Source organism: Mustela nivalis, assembly GCF_964662115.1.
Source record: "Mustela nivalis genome assembly, chromosome: X".
NCBI lineage: Eukaryota > Metazoa > Chordata > Mammalia > Carnivora > Mustelidae > Mustela > Mustela nivalis.
In genome coordinates, this window is record NC_139040.1 from 47,061,799 (window position 1) to 47,079,986 (window position 18,188).

General features: G+C 37.0%; 1 pseudogene across 1 annotated transcript; it reads left to right on the forward strand.

Moving 5' to 3' along the window:
• Positions 1 to 17,471: 17,471 nt before the first annotated feature.
• Positions 17,472 to 17,890, forward strand: LOC309855668 (large ribosomal subunit protein eL30 pseudogene; annotated as a pseudogene). Its single transcript has one exon. The product of its transcript is annotated as a large ribosomal subunit protein eL30 pseudogene (transcript).
• The last annotated feature ends 298 nt before the right edge of the window (positions 17,891 to 18,188 follow it).

Genomic DNA, 18,188 nt, shown 5'->3' on the forward strand with positions numbered 1-18,188 from the left:
TAAAAGTACAGAGTCCAAGGGGTAAATGCATCCTGATGTATATAGCAGCATTATCAACAATAGCCAACTGATGGAGAGAGCCCAAATGTCCATTGACTAAGGAATGGATAAAGCAGTGATATATAAAACCATATGTATCCAAATGTGTGTACACATATACATATACATTTTAATATTACTGAGCCATCAAAAAATAAAATTTTTCCATTTGCAATGATGTGGATGGAGCTAGAGTGTATTATGCCAAATGAAGTAAGTCAGTCAGAGAAAAACAAATACCATATGATCTCACTCATATGTGATTTTTTAAAATTAATATATTTATTTTCAGAAAAACAGTATTCATTATTTTTCACCACACCCAGTGCTCCATACAATCCGTGCCCTCTATAATACCCACCACCTGGTACCCCAACCTCCCAACCCCTGGCCATTTCAAACCCCTCAGATTGTTTTTCAGAGTCCATAGTCTCTCATGGTTCACCTCCCCTTCCAATTTACCCCAACTCCCTTCTCCTCTCTAACACCCCTTGTCCTCTATGATATTTGTTATGCTCCACAAATAAGTGAAACCACATGATAATTGACTCTCTCTGCTTGACTTATTTCACTCAGCATAACCTCTTCCAGTCCCGTCCATGTTGCTACAAAAGTTGGGTATTCATCCTTTCTGATGGAGGCATATTACTCCATCGTGTATATGGACCATTCGTCTGTTGAAGGGTATCTTGGTTCTTTCCATAGTTTGGAGACCGTGGCCATTGCTGCTATAAACATTGGGGTACAGATGGTCCTTATTTTCATGACATCTGTATCTTTGGGGTAAATACCCAGGAGTGCAATGGCAGGATCATAGGCAAGTTCTATTTTTAATTTCTTGAGGAATCTCCACACTTTTCTCCAAAGAAGCTGCACCAACTTGCATTCCCACCAACAGTGGAAGAGGGTTCCCCTTTCTACACATCCTCTCCAACATATGTTGTTTCCTGTTTTGTTAATTTTGGCCATTCTAACTGGTGTAAGGTGAAATCTCAATGTGGTTTTAATTTGAATCTCCCTGAGGGCTAATGATGATGAACATTTTTTCATGTGTCTGATAGCCATTTGTATGTCTTCATTGGGGAAGTGTCTGTTCATATCTTCTGCCCATTTTTTGATATGTTTGCCTGTTTTGTGTGTGTTGAGTTTGAGAAGTTCATTATAGATACTGGATATCAACCTTTTGTCTGTACTGTCATTTGCAAATATCTTCTCCCATTCTGTGGGTTGCCTCTTTGTTTTCTTGACTGTTCCCTTTGCTGTTCAGAAGCTTTTGATTTTGATAAAGTCCCAAAAGTTTATTTTCGCTTTTGTTTACTTTGCCTTTGGAAAGATATCTTGAAAGAAGTTGCTGTGGCTGATATCGAAGATATTACTGCCTATGTTTTCCTCTAGGATTCTGTTGGATTCCTGTCTCATGTTGAGGTCTTTTATCCATTTTGAGTTTATCTTTGTATACAGTGTAAGAGAATGGTCGAGTTTCATTCTTCTACTTATAGCTGTCCAGTTTTCCCAGCACCCTTTATTGAAGAGACTGTCATTTTCTACTGTATATTTTTTCCTGTTTTGTTGAAGATTAATTGACCATAGAGTTGAGGGTCCATATCTCGGCTCTCTACTCTGTTCCACTGGTCTATGTGTCTGTTTTTATGCCAGTACCATGCTGTCTTGATGGTCACAGCTTTGTAGTAAAGCTTGAAATCAGGTAACGTGATGCCCCCCATTTTTTTTTGTTTGTTTTTCAACATTTCCTTAGTGATTCTGGGTCTCTTCTGATTCCATACAAATTTCTGGATTATTTGCTCCAGCTCTTTGGAGAATACTGGTGGAATTTTGATTGGAATGGCATTAAAAGTATAGATTGCTTTAAGCAGTATAGACATTTTAACGATGTTTATTCTTCCAATCCAAAAGCATGGAATAGTCTTCCATCTTTTTGTGTCTTCTTCAATTTCTTTCATGAGTGTTCTGTAGTTCCTCGAGTACAGATCCTTTACCTCTTTGGTTAGGTTTATTCCCAGGTATCTTATGGTTCTTGGTGCTATAGTAAATGGAATCAATTCTCTAATTTCCCTTTCTGTGTTTTCATTGTTAGTGTATAAGAAAACCACTGATTTCTGCACATTGACTTTCTATCATGCCACGATGCTGAATTGCTGTATGAGTTCTAGTAGTTTGGGGTGGAGTCTTTTGGGTTTTCCATATAAAGAATCATGTCATCTGTGAAGAGAGAGAGCTTGACTTCTTCATTGCCAATTTGGATACCTTTTATTTCTCTTTGTTGTCTGATTGCTGTTGCTAGGACTTCTAATACTATGTTGAATAAGAATGGTGAAAGTGGGCATCCTTGTCTTGTTCCTGATCTCAACTGGAAGGCTGCAAGCTTTTTCCCATTGAGGATGATATTTTCTGTGGGTCTTTCATAGATAGATTTGATGAGGTTCAGGAATGTTCCCTCTATCCCTATACTTTGAAACGTTTTAATCAGGAACGGATGCTGGATTTTGTCAAATGCTTTTTCTGCATCAATTAAGAGGACCATGTGGTTCTTCTCTCTTCTCATATTAATTTTTTGTATCACTTTGATTGATTTGTGAATGTTGAACCATCTTTGTAGCTCAGGGATTAATCCCACCTGGTCATGGAGGATAATCTTTTAATGTGCTGTTGGATCCTGTTGGCTAGGATCTTGTTGAGAATCTTAGCATCCATATTCATCAGTGACATTGGTCTGAAATTCTCCTTTTTGTAGTGTCTTTGCCTGGTTTGGGGATCAGGGTAATGCTGGCTTCATAGAAAGAGTCTGGAAGTTTTCCTTCTGCTTCAATTTTTTGTAACAGCTTCAGGAGAATAGGTTGAATTTTAAGGAAGAAAGTAGATGAATATATGGGAAAGGAAAAAGAAAAAAGGAGGGAAGAAACAAAACATAAGAAACTCTTAATGATGGAGAACAAACTAAGGGTTGATGGAGGAAATTGGTAGGCGATGGGCTAGATGGGTGGTTGGTATTAAAGATGGCATTTGTGGGACGCCTGGGTGGCTCAGTTAAGCAGCTGCCTTTGGCTCAGGTCATGATCCCAGCGTCCTGAGATCGAGTCCCACATCGGGCTCCTTGCTCGACAGGGAGCCTGCTTCTCCCTCTGCCTCTGCCTGCCATTCTGTCTGCCTGTGCTCACTCTCTCTCCCTCTCTCTTTTTGACAAATAAAATATTTGAAAAAAAAAAGATGGAATTTGTTGTGATAAACACTGGGTGTTGTATCTATTTGAAGAATCATTGAATTCTACTCCATATAACAATATTACACTGTATGTTAACGAAATATAATTTAGGTTTAAAAACCTGAAAATAACATATTCAGTTAAGACATTGAAACCAGTATTCAGCCACCTTTGTAAATCCCACCTGGTGGAGTTCCACCTGTTCTATGTGGTACCAAATATTTTAGGGCTTTAGGCCAAATTCAAACTTAAGTGTTTCCATTTAACATCATATTACAAAAGCTGAATTACACTAAATTAAATAACAAAAACAACATCTGAATAAGGGAAAGAAAATATTGAGCAGTACACAGGAAGATCTCAATTCTAAAATAATCTAATTTTAAAAATCAGAAGTATTTTTTAAAACATCATGACATCATAAAGTAGCTACAAAAGAGATTGCTTTCAAATAGGGCGCTTTATCCAAAACGCCAATCAAAGCGAATTGTTTCAATGTGTGTCTCTTGCTTTCTGGGGAAATGTCAGAACATATTTTGAGGACTAAAAGTTACATTCCTCAAAACATTAGGATTTATAATTCTGAGAAAATAGGAAGAAAAATACCATCCCCAATTTCAGTGAGTGCTATCCAGAAACACAGAATCATTTGTAAAGGGCTTATGAATGTGAGGAGAGTTTTTTTTTTTTTTTGCATTTGGTAATAAGTGGTCCATTTAAATAATCTTTGATTTAGCTCTGTTTAGGAGCACAGAACTAAAAAATAAGCTACTTTAGGATACCTAATTGCACTTACTTGTTAGAAAGACAAGTTTTCCTAACTTCCAAGTCTGTTGAAATAGTCAACAATGAGATTAGTGACAATGAAAATGAAGACCATGTAGACAGCAACTGGAGCTGTATTTTTGATGTGATGAAGATTCCATCAGCAGTAGTATTGCTCACATTTTGTTAGCTATCTTGGCAATGGCAGACAATCTAACCTCATAAAAGGTCACCTGATAGAGAAGTAGTGTGTAATAATAATTATAAGGAAGTTGTAAAGCATCAGAAAAGTTTCAGCAATCACTGAAGGAGTGTCATGACTGAATACAGGAAGAGGATTTGAAGGATTTAGATAGGATGACCACAAAATTTTTTCTTTAAAGTGGGGCACTTTTTAGAGTAGAAGGGACATATTCATAATTATGCCAATACAACAGACATAAACTAAGACTTCCTGGCATAGCTGTGACATATTACAGTCCTGGACTGGAGGAATAATAACTTCTCTGGATTGAGGCACAGAATCAACAAAAAAAAAATCATTTTCCATGTTTTTGGTGGCTTTATATGTGTGTGGCTAAGGCATACACAAGTAATGTCACCTTATCTACTTTTAGGTTAGCACTTAGGAATCACTAAAGACCAGTCCCTGTTTCCACATTCTCTTATTCAATTATTTTCCAAGATATCTGATTTTAGCCATGAATTATCTACATGTTCCTAATCCACATAAATTTGAAATCATTTATAATCTAGACCTTGAATTAAAAAAATATGAGAAATTTTGCTTATCTTAAATTGCTGCCTTTGAAAAGACTTAAGCTTTTCAATGATATTCAGAGTTACTGAGTTGATTTAGGGAGTATGGGGGAGAAGTAGGTGATTGAGTGGTTGGAAGAATAACAGCAAAGGCTAAGGAGCTTTATTTTCATATGGAGGATTATGAGGTTCTTTCAGAGTCTGCATAACTGTGGCACCATTCAATTGAATTTGGTAATATTTCACACCTGTTCTTTGCTACATATTATCTGTCCTTGATAAATTTATAATGTTTGAGGATACATGAAATCTGCAAATGAAACAATTACTGCACAAAACAGATAAGTAAATGTCAAAGTATGAATTCCAGATAATGAATACTACAATATGTCGTGGGCTAGAAGTTGGAGAGAGGGAAAAAAATTTCTTGGCTATAACATCCTACTAAAACCAACACTTCATCACTTTGTTAACATGATTAAAGACAATGTGACAGAAACTGATGACTGATTACCAAAAATCTATGCTCTTCCATTTCCATAGTTTGCAATTAACCCCTAAAGATAACTGTCCAGCCAAATACAACATCTCCCTAACATTAACTTTACATTCTTTTGTGACCATGTGACTAGTTTTGACTAATGAAATATCAAGAGAAATATGTTGGTCACTTTGGGAATAGCTTATCTTGAAAAAGGTGGTGTGCTTTTGCTTCACTGAGTTCCTCCATCTGCCAGGTAAATACAAAGAATTCTAGGGACCTAGAAATATACCTAGGTATCTTTATCACCATGTGGAAGAAAATTGTACCCTGACTAGGAACAACTGCATTTTACCTTTTCATTAGTGAAAAATAAACTTTTGTTTTTTAATTTGGAACGTTCAGTTTTTTTTAATTACAGCAATTAATATTACCCTAAAAGATATAAACACTGAGTTTTCCAAGAGTCTTCACAAACAAGCCATCTAACAGTAACTTGGGTAAAGACTCCCATGCTTCATTATTCAATAGAACTAAGAAATGCATTAGTTCCCCCCCACTTGTGTTTACCTAATAATAAGTGAGTCTAAAAGAAGAGGATGAAATAATGATTATCCACCTAGCTGTTCGGTCTCCTCACTTATTTTATTTTATTTTTCTTATAATTTTTAATCTTTTATTTATTTATTTATTTATTTATTTAATTTTAATTTTCAGCATAACAGTATTCCTTGGTTTTGCACCACACCCAGTGCTCCATGAAATCTGTGCCCTCTCTAATACCCACCACCTGGTTCCCCCAACCTCCCACCCCCCACCCCTTCAAAACCCTCAGATTGTTTTTCAGAGTCCATAGTCTCTCATGGTTCACCTCCCCTTCCAATTTCCCCCAACTTCTTTCTCCTCTAACTCCCCTTGTCCTCCACGCTATTTGTTATGCTCCACAAATAAGTGAAACCATATGATAATTGACTCTCTCTGCTTGACTTATTTCACTCAGCATAATCTATTCCAGCCCTGTTCATGTTGCTACAAAAGTTGGGTATTCATCCTTTCTGATGGAGCATAATACTCCATAGTGTATATGGACCACATCTTCCTTATCCATTCATCCGTTGAAGGACATCTTGGTTCTTTCCACAGTTTGGCGACCATAGCCATTGCTGCTATAAACATTGGGGTACAGATGGCCCTTCTTTTCACTACATCATTATCTTTGGGGTAAATACCCAGGAGTGCAATTGCAGGGTCATAGGGCAGCTCTATTTTTAATTTCTTGAGGAATCTCCACAGTGTTCTCCAAAGTGGCTGTACCAGCTTGCATTTCCACCAAAAGTGTAAGAGGGTTCCCCTTTCTCCACATCCCCTCCAACACATGTCTTGCTAATTTTGGCTATTCTAACTGTTGTAAGGTGATATCTCAATGTGGTTTTAATTTGAATCTCCCTGAGAGCTAGTAATGATGAACATTTTTTTGTGTCTGATAACCATTTGTATGTTTTTATTGGAGAAGTGTGTGTTCATATTTTCTGCCCATTGTTTGTTATGATTATCTGTTTTGGGTATGTTGAGTTTGAGGAGTTCTTTATAGATCCTGGATATCAACCTTTTTTCTGTACTGTCATTTGCAAATATCTTCTCCCATTCCGTGGGTTGCCTCTTTGTTTTCTTGACTGTTTCCTTTGCTGTTCAGAAGCTTTTGATTTTGATGAAGTCCAAAAAGTTCATTTTGCCTTTAGTTTCCTTTGCCTTTGGAGACATATCTTGAAAGAAGTTGCCGTGGCTGATATCGAAGAGATTACTGCCTATGTTTTCCTCTAGGATTCTGATGGATTCCTGTCTTACGTTGAGGTCTTTTATCCATTTTGAGTTTATCTTTGTGTATGGTGTAAGAGAATGGTCGAGTTTCATTCTTCTACTTATAGCTGTCCAGTTTTCCCAACACCATTTATTGAAGAGACTGTCTTTTTTCCACTGTATATTCTTTCCTGTTTTGTCAAAGATTATTTGCTCATAGAGTTGAGGGTCCATATCTGGGCTTTCTACTCTGTTCCACTGGTCTATGTGTCTGTTTTTATGCCAGTACCATGCTGTCTTGGTGATCACAGCTTTGTAATAAAGCTTGAAATCAGGTAATGTGATACCCCGCTTTATTTTTGTTTTTCAACATTTCCTTAGTGATTCGGGGTCTCTTCTGTTTCCATGTTAAAATGTCTATACTGCCTAGAGCTTCTATATTTTTAATGCTATTCTGATCAAAATTCCACCGGTATTTTTCAAAGAGCTGGAGCAAGTAATCCTCGCTTATTTTAAATTATCTTGAAGCAGGCTTGGGGTGTATGGGTGGCACAGTTGGTTATGCATCCAAGTCTTGATTTCAGCTCAGGTAATGATCTCAGGGTTCTGAGATTGAGGCGCATGTTGAGGTCAGTGCTTAACGGGGAGTCTTCTCTCTTTCTCTCCTTCCCCTCTGCTCCTACCTGTACTCACTCTCTCTCTCTAAAATACATACATACATACATACATACATACATACATACATGTTTTAAAAATAAATACATAAATTATTTTGGAGCTGGCTAAATTAAATTGTTGACCTTTTTACTTGCAGGATAAAACAGTGAAACAGGTTAGAGAAAATTTCAAATCTGGAAACTAAAAATATTCTGAAAAATTTGGAAGGGTGGTCCTTTTTATCTGAGCAAATTTATTTATCTTGTCTGGTAAATGGTATATTAAATTAGAACTCAGTATATCTACTCCCCCACGTGGTTCTAAATTCCAAAACTTAAGAATTCTTTACCATTGGGTATATTGACTATCGACAGCATTAGGTTTCTTTCAATTGTGAGATTTTTAACTAAGGGGTACTGCAGGGGCTAAGGCATTTTTTAAATTAATTTTTAATTTTTTATAAACATATAATGTATCTTTAACCCCAGGGGTACAGGTCTGTGAATTGCCAGGCTTACACATATCACAGCACTGACCATAGCACATACAATCCCCAATATCCATATCCCTACCACCCTCCCCCCAGCAACCCTCAGTCTGTTTTTGAGATTGGGTCTTTTATGGTTTGTCTCCTTCCCAATGCCATCTTCTTTCACTTTTTCTTTTCCTATACCCCAACCCCCCATGTTGCATCACCACTTCCACATATCAGGGAGATTATATGATAGTTGTCTTTCTCCGATTGACTTATTTCACTAAGCATAATACCCTCTAGTTCCATCCACGTCATCACAAATGGCAAGATTTCACTTCTTTTGATGGCTGCATAGTATTACATTGTATATATATACACCACTTCTTCTTTATCCATTCATCTGTTGATGGACATCTAGGTTCTTTCATACTTCGGCTATTGTGGACATTGCTGCTATAAACATTTGGGTGCAGGTGCCCCTTCGGAGCACCACACTTGTATCTATATGGTATATACCCTGTAGTGCAATTGCTGGGTCATAGGGTAGCTTTATTTTCAGTTTTTTGAGGAATCTCCACACTGTTGTCCAGAGTGGTTGCATGAGCTTACATTCCCACCAACAGTGTGAGAGGGTTCCCCTTTCTCTGCATCCTTGCCAGCATCTGTCATTTCCTGACTTATTAATTTTAGCCATTCTGACTGGTGTAAGATGGTATCTCATTGTGATTTTAATTTGTATTTCCCTGATGTCGAGTGAAGTGGAGGACTTTTTCATGTGTTTGTTGGCCATCTGGATGTCGTCTTTGCAGAAATGTCTGTTCACGTCCTCTGCCCATTTCTTGATTGGATTATTTGTTCTTTGGGTGTTGAGTTTGCTTAGTTCTTTATAGATTTTAGACACTAGTCCTTTATCTGATATGTCATTTGCAAATATCTTCTCCCATTCTGTCAGTTGTCTTTTGATTTTGTTAACTATTTCCTTTGCTGTGCAAAAGCTTTTGATCTTGATGAAATCCCAATAGTTCATTTTTGCCCTTGCTTCCCTTGCCTTTGGCGATGATCCTAGGAAGAAGTTGCTGTGGCTGAGGTCAAAGAGGTTGCTGCATGTGTTCTCCTCAAGGATTTGGATGGATTCCTTTTGCATATTGAGATCCTTCATCCATTTTGTACCCAGTTTTTGTGTGTGGTGTAAGGAAATGGTCCAATTTCATTTTTCTGCATGTGGCTGTCCAATTTTCCCAACACCATTTTATTGAAGAGGCTGTCTTTTTTCCATTGGACATTCTTTCCTGCTTTGTCAGAGATTAGTTGACCATAGAGTTGAGGGTCTATTTCTGGGCTCTCTATTCTGTTACATTGATCTATGTGTCTGTTTTTGTGCCAGTACCATGCTGTCTTGATGATGACAGCTTTGTAATAGAGCTTGAAGTCCGGAATTGTGATGCCACCAAATTTGGCTTTCTTTTTCAATATTCCTTTGGCTATTCGAGGTCTTCTATGGTTCCATATAAATTTTAGGATTATTTGTTCTATTTCTTTGAAAAAACTGGATGGGATTTTGATAGGGATTGAAATAAATGTGTAGATTTCTTTACGCAGTATAGACATTTTCACAATATTTGTTCTTCCAATCCAGGAGCATGGAACATTTTTCCATTTCTTTGTGTTTTCCTCAATTTCTTTCATGAGTACTTTATAGTTTCCTGAGTAGAGATTCTTTGCCTCTTTGGTTAGGTTTATTCCTAGGTATCTTATTGTTTGGGGTGCAATTGTAAATGGGATTGACTCCTTAATTTCTCTTTCTTCTGTCTTGTTGTTGATGTAAAGAAATGCAACTGGTTTCTGTGCATTGATTTTATATCCTGACACTTTACTGAATTCCTCTACAAGTTCTGGCAGTTTGGAGTGGAGTCTTTTGGGTTTTCCTCATATAGTATCATATAATCTGCGAAGAGTGATAGTCTGACTTCTTCTTTGCCAATTTGAATGACTTTTATTTCTTTTTGTTGTCTGATTGCTGAGGCTAGGAATTCTAGTACTATTTGAAGAGCAGTGGAGATAATGGACATCCCTGCCATGTTCCTGAACTTAGTGGACAAGCTTTCAGTTTTTCTCCATTGCGAATGATATTTGCAGTGGGTTTTTCATAGATGGCTTTGATGATATTGAGGTATGTGCCCTCTATCCCTACACTTTGAAGAGTTTTGATCAGGAAAGGATGCTGTACTTTGTCAAATGCTTTTTTAGCATCCATTGAGAGTATCATATGGTTCTTGTTCTTTCTTTTATTAATGTATTGTATCACATTGATTGATTTGCAGATGTTGTACCAACCTTGCAGCCCTGGAATAAATCCCACTTGGTCGTGGTGAATAATCCTTTTAAAGTACTGTTGGATCCTATTGGCTAGTATTTTGGTGAGAATTTCCGCATCTGTGTTCATCAAGGATATTCGTCTGTAATTCTCTTTTTTGATGGGATCCTTGTTTAGTTTTGGGATCGAGGTGAGTTTGGAAGTTTTCCTTCCATTTCTATTTTTTTGGAACAGTTTCAGGAAAATAGGAATTAGTTCTTCTTTAAATGTTGGTAGAATTCCCCTGGGAAGCTGTCTGGCCCTGGGCTTTTGTTTGTTTGGAGGTTTTGATGACTGTTTCAATCTCTTTACTGGTTATGGGCCTGTTCAGGTTTTCTATTTCTTCTGGTTTAGTTGTGATAGTTTATATGTCTCTTGGAATGTATCGATTTCTTCCAGTTTATCGAATTTGTTGGCGTAGAGCTGCTCATTGTATGTTCTTATGATTGTTTGTATTTATTTGGTGTTTTTTGTGATCTCTCCTCTTTCATTAATAATTTTATTTGTTTGGGTCCTCTCTCTTTTCTTTTTGATAAGTCTGGCCAGGGGGCTATCAATCTTATTAATTCTTTTAAAGAACCAGTTCCTAGTTTCATTGATTTGTTCTATTGTTTTTTTTTATTTGTTTGTTTGTTTTTTGTTTATTGTTTTTTGGTTTCTATTTAATTGATTTCTGCTCTGATCTTTATGATTTCTCTTCTCCTGCTGGGTTTAGGCTTTCTTTGTTGTTCTTTCTCCAGCTCCTTTAGGTGTAGGGTTACCTTTTGTACCTGAGACCTTTCTTGTTTCTTGGGAAAGGCTTGTGCCACTGTATATTTTCTTCTCAGGACTGCCTTTGTTGTGTCCCACAGATTTTGAACCATTGTGTTTTCATTATCATTTGTTTCCATAAATTTTTTTTAATTCTTCTTTGATTTCCTGGTTGACCAATTCATTTTTTAGAAGGATGCTGTTTAGTCTCCATGTATTTGGGTTCTTTCCAAATTTCCTCTTGTGATTGAGTTCTAGCTTCAGAGCATTGTGGTCTGAAAATATGCAGGGAATTATCCCAATCTTTTGATACCAGTTGAGACCTGATTTAGGACCCAGGATGTGGTCTATTCTGGAGAATGTTCCATGTGCATAGAGAAGAATTTGTATTCTGTTATTTTGGGGCAGAATGTTCTGAATATATCTGTGATGTCCATTTGGTCCAGTGTGTCATTTAAGGCCTTTATTTCTTTGTTGATCTCTTATTTTATTTTATTTTTAAAAATTTTTAAATTTATTTTCAGCATAACAGTATTCATTGTTTTTGCACCACACTCAGTGCTTCATGTAATCCATGCCCTCTCTAATACCCACCACCTGGTTCCCGCAACCTCCCACCTCCCACCACTTCCAACCCCTCAGATTGTTTTTCAGAGTCCATAGTCTCTCATGGTTCACCTCCCCTTCCAATTTCCTCTAACTCCCTTCTCCTCTATAACTTCCCTTGTCCTCCATGCTATTTGTTATGCTCCACAAATAAGTGAAGCCATATGATAATTGACTCTCTCTGCTTGACTTATTTCACTCTTCATAATCTCTTCCAGTCCCATCCTTGTTGATCTTTTTCTTGGATGATCTGTCCATTTCAGTGAGGAGAGTGTTAAAGTCCCCTACTATTATTGTATTATTGTCAATGTATTTCTTTGATTTTGTTATTAATTGGTTTATATAGTTGGCTGCTCCTATGGTAGGGGAATAAATATTTAAAATTATTAGGTCTTCTTGTTGGACAAACCCTTTGAGTATGATATAGTGTCCTTCCTCATCTCTTATTGCAGTCTGTGGCTTAAAATCTAATTGATATGACATAAGGATTGCCATCCCAGCTTTCTTATGCTGTCCATTAGCATGGTAAATTGTTTTCTACACCCTCACTTTAAATCTGGACATGTCTTCTGGTCTAATATGAGTTTCTTGTAGGCAGCATATTGATGGGTTTGCTTTTTTTATCCATTCTGATACCCTGTGTCTTTTGATTGGGCATTTAGGCCATTTACATTCAGGGTAACTATTGAGAGATATGAATTTAGTGCCATTGCATTGGCTGTAAGGTGACTGTTACTGTATATTGTCTCTGTTCCTTTCTGATCTACCACTTGTAGGCTCTCTCTTTGCTTAGAGGACCCCTTTCAATATTTCCTGTAGAGCTGATTTGGTGTTTACAAATTCTTTCAGTTTTTGTTTGTCCTGGAAGCTTTTTATCTGTCCTTCTATTTTCCATGATAGCCTAGCTGGATATAGTAGTCTTGGCTGCATGTTTTTCTCATTTAGTGCTCTGAATATATCATGCCAGTTCTTTCTGGCCTGCCAGGTCTCTGTGGATAAGTCTGCTGCCAATCTAATATTTTTACCCTTGTATGTTACAGATTTCTTTGCCCAGGCTGCTTTCATGATTTTCTCTTGTTCGCTAAGACTTGTAAATTTTACTGTCTGGTGATGGGGTATGGACCTATTTTTATTGATTTTAAGGGGGGTTCTTTGCATCTCCTGGATTTTGATGCTTGTTCCCTTTGCCATATTAGGGAAATTCTCTACAACAATTCATTCCAATATACCTTCTGCTCCCCTTTCTCTTTCTTCTTCTTCTGGAATCCCAGTTATTCTAATGTTGTGTCGTCTTATGGTGTCACTTATCTCTTGAATTCTCTCCTCGTGGTCCAGTATTTGTTTGTCTCTTTTGCTCAGTTTCTTTATTCTCTGCCATTTGGTCTTCTATGTCACTAATTCTTTGTTATTACTCATTTATACTACAGTAAGAGCTTCCATTTTGATTGCACCTCATTAATTTTAATTTCAACTTGCTTATATTTTAGTTCTTTTATTGCTCAAGAAAGGGTTTTTATCTTTCCAGAGAGGGTTTCTCTAATATCTTCCATGCCTTTTTCCAGCCTGGCTAGAACCTTGAGAATCATTATTCTGAACTCTATATCTTTCATATTACCAATGTCCATATTGATTAGGTCCCTAGCCTTCAGTACTGCCTCTTGCTCTTTTTTTTGTGGTGAGTTTTTCCACCTTGTCATTTTGTCCAGATAAGAATGTATAAAGGAGCACATAAAATGTTAAAAGGGTGGCAAAGACCCCAGTAAAATGTGCTTTAACCAAATCAGAAGAGACCCCAAATTGTGGGAGGGAGAAAGGGTTTAAAAAAGAAGTTAAATGTGTAGATTGCTTTAGGTAGCATAGACATTTTCACAATATTTATTCTTCCAATCCAGGAGCAGTTAAAAAAAAAAGAAAGAAAGAAAAAAGAAAAGAAAAGAAGTAAAGAAAAAATATTAAAAAAGAAAAAAATAATTTGAATCTCCCTGATGACTAGGGATGATGAACATTTTTTCATGTGTCTGATAGCCATTTGTATGTCTTCATTGGAGAAGTGTCTGTTAATATCTTCTGCCCGTTTTTTTATATGATTGTCTGTTTTGTGTGTGTTGAGTGTGAGGAGTTCTTTATAAATCCTGGATATCAACCTTTTGTCTGTGAAAGAAGAAGGGAGTTGAGGGAAATTGGAAGGGGAGGTGAACCATGAGAGACTATGGACTCTGAAAAACAATCTGAGGGTTTTGAAAGGGCGGGGGGTGGGAAGTTGGTGGAACCAGATGGTGGGTATTGGAAAGGGCACAGATTGCATGGAGCACTGGGTGTGGTGCAAAAATAATGAATAATGTTATGCTGAATAGAAAAAAAATAAGAAAAAGTATATATATATATATATATATATATATATATATATATATATATATATTAGACTGGCGACTAGAACAAGTTCACTCACTTAATTTTGGGAGTATTTTGGTCTCTTAGAAGAAACTACCTCCCAAAATTTAAAGGACGAAAAACATATATAAGGGTAGGCACAATAAAGAAATGGAATAAGCCTATAAAGATGAGAATTTTTTTAATTTCTAAAAAATGATTTGATAAAGCAAGTTGGTTGGGAGAATAAAGAAAAAGAAAGTGGAGAGAATTTGCTCAGGTTGGAGATTAGAACAAGCCTGGAGCTAGATTTAGGTTATATTTTGATCTATTAGGAGTAGTTTTTCCCCAAATTTTTTAGAAGAAAAAACCCTATGTGTACACAAAAAATATAGTTAGATACAATAGAGGATAAAATATGACTATAATAATGAAGGTTAAAAAAAGATTATTATTTTTTGTAAGGTATTGTTAAGATAAACTAGTTAAAAAATAACGTTAAAAGAGGAAAGGGTAAGAGTTAAAAAAAATTAGCAGAGGAAAAAAAAATTAACTGCAAGACTAAAGAATTTTGGGGAGAAAGCCATGAATTCCTTTCTTTGCTTTCTCCTTCTCTGGAATTCCGCTGTTCTCCTTGGTAAGTCAGCTTGGTCTTGGCTGGGCTTCTTGTTGATATTCTGGGGGGAGTGGCTTGTTGTAGTGATTCTCCAGTGTCTTTGCCCAAGGCAGAATTGCCCCGCCCTTATCAGGGTCCAGGCTAAGTAATCCACTCGGGGTCGCTTTTGGGAGCTTTTGTTCCTTGAACGATTTCTGTAGAGTTCCAGAGGATGGGAATTATAATGGCAGATTCCCAGTCTCCAGCATGGAGGAGCCAAGAGCACGGGGCCCCACACCTCAGTGCACCCTCAGAGAAAAGTGCTAAATCTCTCCCATATCCCTGGCCTCCGGCTGCATGCTTGGGGGAAGCGCTCAATCACTTTGTTTCCCTTTTCTCTGGCAGCACTCTGAGCTCACCCAGCCATTGCCCGGTTCAAGGTAACCACAAGCTGAGAGCTCACTCCTTGGCTCTATCTCTGTAGCCGGCTTCCCCGCTCTAATATATGTGAGCTCTGCGACACTCAGACACCTCCCGGTCCTTCTGTGACCCTGTGGGATCTGGGGCTACGTTGACCCCACATGGGCTTCACCTTGGTTTAGCCTTTGGAGGGATGTCCCTCAGTGGAGCAGACTTTTAAAAAGTCCTGATTTTGTGCTCTGTTGCTCTGCCATTCACTGGGAGCTGGCCCCTCCCCCCACGGTCTATCTTCCCATCATTTTGGAATCACTTTTCTGCCGGTCCTACCTTTCAGAAAGTGATCAATTTTCTGTTTCTAGATTTGTTGTTCTTCTTCTCTTCGATTTCCCATTGGATTTGTAGGTTTTTGCAATGGTTAGGTAAGCTATCTGCTACCTGATGTCGTTTAAGCCTGCTACTTCTCCATCATCTTGACTCCTCAGGCTAAGGCATTTTTATCTTATTTATTTAGCAGTGCGATCACATCAAAACTGTTCAAGTAGGAGAATTTCATGTTGGGGGGTCCTGCTTTTGGCAGATTGATCTGTGAAGGCTGTCATATCAAACTGGAATTGGTATGAGAATTGCAGGAGATTATTGTAACAGTCCAGGCAAGAGCTAATAAACAAACTTTATTAAAGTACATATAAGCAGATTTGAATAGAGAAAAATCTCATGTTCATTCCTTGGATGACTGAAAATATAATTCTCTCAAAATTAATCTTTAAATTTAACACAAACTCAGGAAATTTGCAGTATATTTTTTTACTTTATATCTTAGTAAAATGATTCTGGACTTTAACTGAAAATAAAAATACCCTTGCAAGATGGGCATTTGAAATGAGCAATGAGAGGTGGAACTTATGTTACTGCATATTAAAATATATAGTTATAATAATTAGAAGTGTGTTACCAGTGATTGAATAAGCAAGTAAGTCACTGTGAGAAAATCAATCAAGTAATAGAAATTGGCCTAACTATATGTTGATAAGGGAATATTTAAAAAGCAGCATCAAAATTAAATAATATTTTTGGAGCAAATTGCTATTTAGAACAATTAAAATAAAATAATTGATATTTGTAAGGTACAGCAGTATTTCTCAAGATGGGATTCATGAACACCACCATCAGTATCACCGGAGAATTTATTAGCAATGTAAATTATCAGACCCTAGGAATCCCAGAATCAGAAGTTCTGAGGGTGGAGTCCTGCAATCTGTGTTTTAACAAACTATCAAAGCAATTATGGTGCTTGTTAAAGTTTGGAAACCAAGCTATATTTTGCTGTAGTCACAAATACCTGAGATTTCAATGGCTTAGAAAAACTAAGGCTTGGGGTGCTGGGGTCGCTCAGTTGTTTAAAGAGCTGACTCCTGATTTCAGCTCAGGTCATAATCTCAGGGTTGTGAGACTGAGCCCCACATTGGACTATGCATGGAGTCTGCTTTAGATTCTCTCTCCCATTCCCTCTACCCCTCACTCAACTTGTGTTCTGCTCTGTTTCTCTCTATCTCTCTAATAAACAAATAAATAAAATCTTAAAAAAACAAAAACAAAAGTAAACCTAAGGCTTATTTCTCACTTAAAGTACATGTCAATTGGTGATTGACAGTGGGCCTCTGTTGACAGAGGTACCAACATCTTATAGTTGTATTTCCTGGATCATGTGACCTCCTTTGATGTGGCAGAAGGGAAAGAGACAGTTATAGTGTTCTATGAGATTAGTCTTTTATTATTTTCCACAACCCACCAGAACTAGTCATATGATCCTTCCTAACAGTTTGGAAAATGAGGAGAAATAGTTGAAGTGTTTGGTGGTCACTATTATCTCTGCCACAGATAGTTTATAACATACCTTATCAAAATATTGCATATGGAAGAAATATTTAAAGGGAAAAGTTAAATTCAGGCTATAGGGAAATGTAAGTCAATGTTTGGAAAATATCTGTCATGGATAATGGCTTTCTAAGAATGTTAAAAAATAAAACTTAGAAATCACAATGAAAAAGAATGACAGATTATAGAATGACACTATAGTAATTTTTTTAAAAAGTATGTCAAAATAAAATAAACCAAACTTGAGAAAGAAGTAGAAAGTCTCTTCCCACCATTTTAGTGGCTGCTCTTGGTTGGGGCCATCCAGTACCTAAGACAGGAAGATGGTGGCCACAAAGAAGATGAAAAAGTCGCTGGAGTCGATCAACTCCAGGCTCCAGCTCGTTATGAAAAGTGGAAAATACGTGTTGGGGTACAAGCAGACTCTGAAAATGATCAGACGACATGGCATAGTGAAGCTGGTCATCCTCGCCAACAACTGCCTGGCCTTGAGGAAATCTGAAGTAGAATACTATGCCATGTTGGCCAAAACTGGTGTCCATCACTACAGTGGCAATAATATTGAATTAGGCACAGCATGTGGGAAATACTACAGAGTATGCACGCTGGCTATCATTGATCCAGGTGATTCTGATATCATTAGAAACATGCCAGAACAGACTGGTGAAAAGTAAATCACACGGAATTTTTCTTTAATAAAACTGGCCACAGCTTGTTTAAAAAAAAAAAAAAAGGAAGCAGTAGAAAGCTACTTTTGAATATATAATAGTTAATGACATTAGTATGTAAGAAATTCTTAAATCAAAAAGAAAAAGAAAAATATCCAAATAGAAGGATGAAAATTGGCATATTAAAAATATTTGACTTCAATAATTATCAAAGGAATGAAAATTAGAACAAGATATTAGATACCATCTTTAGAAAGTTATAAGAAAAAAATATAATACATGATGTTGACAAGACCATGAGAGACTTCCATTAATTACCCCTGGCAGTATAATTGGTACGACAACTCTGAAAGGAATG